Below are 6,794 nucleotides of genomic sequence, written 5' to 3' on the forward strand. Positions count from 1 at the left end.
CTGCTCCTAACCTTCCAACGAGCCACTGTGAGCTCCTACGTAAGCTCCCCGACCTTTCCCCTATGCTAGCGCCGTCGACCTCGCCCCTAGTTGCCGTCACCATTGGTGCCGCCCCTACAATTTTGAAATTTCTGAACATTTATAGGGAAAGCCAAAATTTTTAAAATCTGAACATTCATTGAATTTTTGAAACAGAGTTGAAAATGTGATGATTTCTGAAATCTGTTTTTTTAGAAAATTCAATCATAATTTTTTAATTACGAAAATGGGACCATTTTTAAATTTAAGAACAATTGTTCACAACATGAACTGTTCTGAAATACTGAGCATAACTTGAAAACACAATCATTATTTGAATTTCCAAAGATTTTTGAAAAAGAGAACGTTTTAAAAATAATTGATGCAAAAACATTTTTCGAAATTGCCAACTATTCTTGGGAAACGGAAACGATTTTGAATTTGTGATTTAAAAAAGAACTTTTTTCGAAAGTTCTGATCATTAGGGAAAGTTATTTGAACAAGCAAAAAAAATCGCAAAAAAAGGAACATGAAAAAAAACCTGGTAAAAGAAACAGTAGATAATAAGAGAAAATAAAAAATAAAAAATGGACCTCAACCTATAAAGAAGCTAAGAATGTTTGAAAATGGTCCATTTAGGTTGGTCGCTCGCTCTACCCTATGCATTTCAGTGACATTATATCAAAAAGCGCATAATATATACCACGGAGAAGGAGAGCTCCTCTTCGGCGCCCTAAGTGTCGCTTAGGCTAGTTGGCGCTCGAAGGTGAGAGGTAGTTGGCTAGCCCAGCATGCTCGGAACCAGTAGCATCCTCAAAAAAAAAAACAAGAAGAAAATAATTCTTCACCACGTTATTCTGTATGATGTGCGATTCAAACCTGCATTCCAGCGTCCACCAACTTGGCTCAATAACCATTGGCGTGTTATATCCAAAAACAGCACTATTTGACCCATGGCTCAGTCCCAGTAAAAATATATTTCTAAAAAGAAAACATAAATTTGAAGAAGAATTCACGAATTTTAGAAAAGTTCATCAATTTTTAAAAATTATGGATTTAAAAAAATACAAATTAAGGAAAACATTAAAAACAATCATGAATTTGAAAAAAGTTCACCGAATTTTCAAAAAAATATCCACTGATTTGCAAACAGTTTAGTTCAATGATTTTGATAAAAGAAAGTTCATCAGATTTTGAAAAAAAACACAGATTTGAAAAAGGTTCATCGATTATGATAAAATAAGTAAATGAATTTGAAAACATTTCAGATTTCCAAGAAGTTCACAAATTTTCAAAAATTATGAACTTGAAAAGGTTCATCAGTTTTGAAAAACAAATCACGATCTCGAAAGAAGACCATTGCATCCGTGACATGGGCCATCCAGTATTCGCCTCCGGTTGCTTCCTCGCTCACCTGTCTCTGGTTAGCTTTTTTCGCTTGTCTTTTCATGATGTTGGTGAACTCAATAATTGTTGGCAGGTTTAAAAAATAAATTGGTCAACTCAAGAAAAATTTCAATTTATTTTAGCGAATTTATATAATTTTTAATATTGAAAAACAAATGAGCATAAGTTATAGTAAAGTTAATGGGTTGGAAAGAAATCACAAATTTTAATAAATGATTGAATTTTATAAAAACAACATAAATATGAAAATATATTTCACCAATTTTTAAATGTGCGTGAATTTTTAAAAAATATTTAGATTTAACTAAACTAGGTAAAAGGAGAAAATGAAGGAAAACATGAAAAAATCTGCATAAGCACAAAGAAAATGAAAAAAACAACACCCAGACTAGATTCTACGTTTTGGAAGCTTACCAACAACGGGATGAAGCTTCCCGCTCGGCTTATCTGGGCCTATCCTTGAGCGGGATGCTAGAACCGGGTATGTGAAACTTATCGCCCTATTCGGCCGCTAGGTAATTCCGACTCACCAACTCTCACTGCCCTCAAAAGTTTCACAATTTTTTAAAATGTTTGCGATTTTACAAATGTTCATGAATTTGAAAAATATTTAAAAAATATAAAAAGTGTTAAATTTTAGAAAAATTTCATGAATTTAAAAATATTTGCTAATATAAAACTATGTTCACGGATTTAAAAATCACGGTCTTGAAAAATGTTAATGGACTTCAACATGTTCAATTTTTTTAGAAATATTCACCAAGATTAAAAGTGTCCATGATTTTTTTAAATATAGATTTTAAAAATAGAAGAAATAATTGGAAGAATTCTAAAAGGAAAAACCGAAGAAAATATCTGTTAAACCTACGGAGGACATGAAGGAAATCAAATTAGAAAGACGGCCCAAAAGCCTTCAAAAACCTTCCATTTACCGTGAACTCAAGGAGTGTACACAGACGGGCCCATTACTGAGAACAACTCTCGGGAGGGTGTGCGTTTTGTACCATTTAGTCTCCGGAATGTTTCTGAAGTTCAACGTTGATGTAGGAGTTGTCAAGGTCTTGGCTAGAGGTGCCAAGGCGGTTGTGTGCGGGGCATATTAGCATAATGTAAATGCTCATAATTTAGTTTGTGGCGCTTTATCGTTGTATAGTGGCAGCCCTGGGACACCGCCTGGGCCCCATGAATATTAATGAATGAAGACCACTATTTTCCCCTATAAAAGGCAGGGCTGGAAATAGGAGATGCGAACAAACTATTAGCACTTCAAAAAAATCATCGAGTCGAGTGAGCTTGGCTAGGGAACTGATGCAGGTAACAAAACAAGCCCTTCTTGAAACTCCCTATTTTAGCGGTGCCCAAGCAACAAGCCATAACACCTTAAGACCGCCTAATCGGCGTGACATTTTTTTTTGCTAAAAACCACCTTGTGTGTGTGTGTGTGTGCGCGCGCGCGTGCGCGCGGGCGCGTGTGTGTGTTTATTAAGAACATGAAATGTGGCAATCCTTTTATATATTTTTTTAAAAAAATTGATAGAGGCATCATTAACTATGACCTCACGTCCATTCATAATGAACATACAATTTTGCATGCAGCGTTTCCTACCATCTGAATTCGGCATGGACCCAGCAAGGATGGGGCATGCCCTTGAACCAGGAAGGATCACATTTGATGAGAAGATGGAGATAAGAAGGGCGATAGAAGAAGGAAACATTCCCCACACCTACATTTTCTGCTAACTGCTTTGCTGCTTACTTTGTTCCTAACCTATGTCAAATGCGTACCCTTCTTCCACCCAAGGAGAAAGTTCACGTCTATGGAGATGGCAACGTCAAAGGTACCATAAACAAATATTACTTGTACTATTTAATTTCTCCTAGTTCTTCCTGCTTTTGAGTGTATTTGACTCCCTTCGGATTTCCACTTCCGATTGTGTATTGTTATATCATACTATGCAGCGATATTCGTGGACGAAGATGACATTGCAGCATATACAATCAAGTGTGTTGATGATCCACGGGCCTTGAACAAGACAATATACCTATGGCCACAGGAAAACATCCTTAGTCAAAATGAGTTGATTGCTAAATGGGAAAAGCTCTCAGGAAAGGTTCTTAAGAAAATTCCCATTCCGAGTGTTGAATTCTTTGCATCAATGAAAGGTAAGAAAAATCATTTATTTGTTGAGTATACAGTATTTGAAAATCTCAGCTTATTAGTAAAAAAATGGTGAAAGGGCGACGTGGAATTTCTTGGAAAATATTACCATTTTTTCATGCCATCTCCTTACAAGGGCAATGGATTAATTGTGTGAAAATATATTTTCGTTGTATATAACCGTTTTTGCTTCTGGGTAGTATCTTAGGACATGTGTACAACAGAATTATGTCCGTCTTCTCCCATAAATTTGGGAGAGAGAGAAGCATGACTTCATCTAGCCAAGGAATTATCACTTCACTAAGATAATCGCCTTAACTATTCTTTTCTTTTACACAAAGTAGGCATACCTTGTTCACATGATCTCTAATAGTTTCTATTTTTGACACATGAAATCATTTAAGAATAACTAATGATTTCTAATAGTTTTATTTTTGACAACATTAAAGAATAACTAATTAACTTAGATTTATTATTTATTCCGATTATCATTTATATGGAAGTGGAAATATAGAATTAAGTGCATGATTTTCTCCACGAGAAATAGTAAACATTATCATATTTTTATTATTATTAAATACTTCTATTTGGAAGCAATTATTTGGTATGAAAACTATTTATATTGCAAAATGAATTTTCTAATTATACTTAGATTGGTCACGAACAGACTTTTAAATTCATATAGAACATAGCGATCAAAGATCTTTAAAACTAAAATACCATAGCCATGCATTAGATAATATATGAAGTCATGTACATGATCATAAATTATAATTAAATACAGATTAAATAAATGTGAGAAATATGATTCCTCCACCATAAGAATTCTTTTTTTTAGCATCAGTACAGACACAAGCGCTCATATACACGCGCATACACTCACCCCTATGAACGCATACACGCACACCCTACCCCTATGAGCACCTCCGAGAGACTGAGCCAGCATATCATCTTGAGATTTACGAAGCCACCTACCTCCTCCCACTAAAAGCGCATCACCGGAAATCCTGAAATAAATCCAGGAATGATGCGAGCATCAGGTTTGAACCTTGGTGGGTTGGGGATACCACTGTCTACCTAACCATCTCAGCCACAGGTTGGTTCGCCCATAAGAATTATTTTGTTGTTGTGTTGTGCGTATCCATAGCGTTTACTTAAGGTTGGGAAAAGATATATTATTTAAGACCTCTTTTTAGAACCTTGCAAAATCTAGTTTCACCCCCAATTGACATACCTACTACATATTCTACTCGCATGCAGGTACAGACCTTGCTAATCAGGTGGGAATAGGGCATTACTATCACATTTTTTATGAGGGTTGCTTGACAAACTTTGACATCAGAGATGATGGGGAAGAAGAGGCTTCTCTACTCTACCCAGAGGTTCAGTACACCAGGATGGACGAGTACATGCAACGCTATTTATAACTACAAACTTGATGAACCTGAACTCTATTTTCTCAACGACACCAGCACACAGTATGCACCACCTATGTTTGAAGAAAGTTCCATTGATATGTTACTCAACATGGGCATAGTTATTGACGTTGTAATCAAGTTAATGATGTGTTATGTACCATCTGTAAGTTCCGTGGAGATTCCCTAGAAAAATGGTGTTCCATGGAAATGGAAATGAAGACTCCATCAGTTTGCAATAGTGTGGATTCTATTTTCTTTAGCTTTGAACTTATAAAAATTTAATATTTATTTGAATTAGCTGTAAGGAACTTTCAGTTTATTATTTGGATTGTATGTATATGAAAACTAGTTGTAGCATACATGCCGTAAAATGTTCTATCCTTGAATATTTTAACCACTAATCATGTATAGTCTCGAACTTACGAATGCTAGCCAATACTTACATGATACACGCAAAATGAAATAACCGCGTAGATTTAGGGTTACCAAGAGCCAAGTAAGGAATTTCACGCTATACTCAAGGAGCTTAGTCCAGGTCAACAAGAGGACATTGGGTATGAGGTAAAAGCTTGGATGTTAAGGTCATTGGATAGGTATGATGATGCTGCACTCGCTCAAGTTATTTTTTTTTCATATAAAATCTTTAGCCAAGGAGCAAGTACAGAGAAGGATGTTGAAGATAAATCCACAAGGCTAGAATGAGATAGGGAGAAAGCTTCAGTTGAAGGAAGATAAATATTTAGTGAAAAGCCATGGAAGCAAGCATTGTGGATGATATTTAGTAAGGTTGCACCCAAGCTTCTAGTTGTCAATGTGTTGTTGCTAGAATAATTGAATGTTTAGTTGTTTAATATCTTGGGCGAGTTGTTGATTAATGGTTTCTGAAGGTTTCTAAGAAAGGGAGGGTTGGCTCTCACGATGCAGGTATGCCGTCCGCATCTTTGTGTATGGACTAAGAATCAAAAATCTCCTATACTCCTTCCAGTTCGGTTATCAGTCGGGCATGGGTTTAAAGTCTTCAATTTGGCAAATAAAACATACTATGTGATATGCCACAAAAATATGGTTAGAAACTTCATTTGACGACTAAATCTGATATAATTGTTTTTTTTGAGAGAAAATCCGATATAATTGTTGGAAGTGAGTACTCCCTCCATTACTTTATGTAAGGTGTATTATTTTCATCATGGTGACCAAGGCACATAATTATAAACAAGTTAGGACGAAATTACCCTTGTATAATTTGTGAATTAGCAGCAAGTAAATCATTTCGGCTAGGAATGAAAGAGAGACAATTTCCTTTTTGGACAGATACGTGCAATAGAGGGGAGATACTTTCTTTTTTCCGGAGGGGCAAGATCCAAATTATGAGGAATCAAAACAAATGCACCATACATAGTGGATTTTAAAAATACGCCTTATATAAAGGAATGGATGAAGTACTTGTTAACTTAGCAAACTGATGCTTATGTCGGCGTTGATTGTACCAGCGAAGTCGGCAAGAGAGAGACGCAATTCTGTTACACGACATGATTTCTAAATTCCCCCAAATAAAAAATGATTTCTGAATTTTTGATCGATCTAAACAATCTTTTTTTTGCGAGAAAAGGAAGATGATATTAAAGCTTCATTCTTACAGAAAGATCCAGAAAAAAATGAAAATTACACACGGGTCCCTCTGGATCCCGACCACGCCGACGAACAGAACGAGCCGGTGGCGCGCCGCTGCCGCTGCTCCTCTTCACGCCTTGGTTCGGAGCCAGCCCCTCCGCAGCCGGGAAGTCGCCGGACAA

At 36.1% G+C, this 6,794-nt stretch overlaps 1 pseudogene; it reads left to right on the forward strand.

The window, feature by feature from the left end:
* Positions 1–3,015: 3,015 nt before the first annotated feature.
* Positions 3,016–5,010, forward strand: LOC119360511 (annotated as a pseudogene).
* The last annotated feature ends 1,784 nt before the right edge of the window (positions 5,011–6,794 follow it).

The sequence above is a fragment of the Triticum dicoccoides genome, chromosome 2B (assembly GCF_002162155.2).
Source record: "Triticum dicoccoides isolate Atlit2015 ecotype Zavitan chromosome 2B, WEW_v2.0, whole genome shotgun sequence".
NCBI lineage: Eukaryota > Viridiplantae > Streptophyta > Magnoliopsida > Poales > Poaceae > Triticum > Triticum dicoccoides.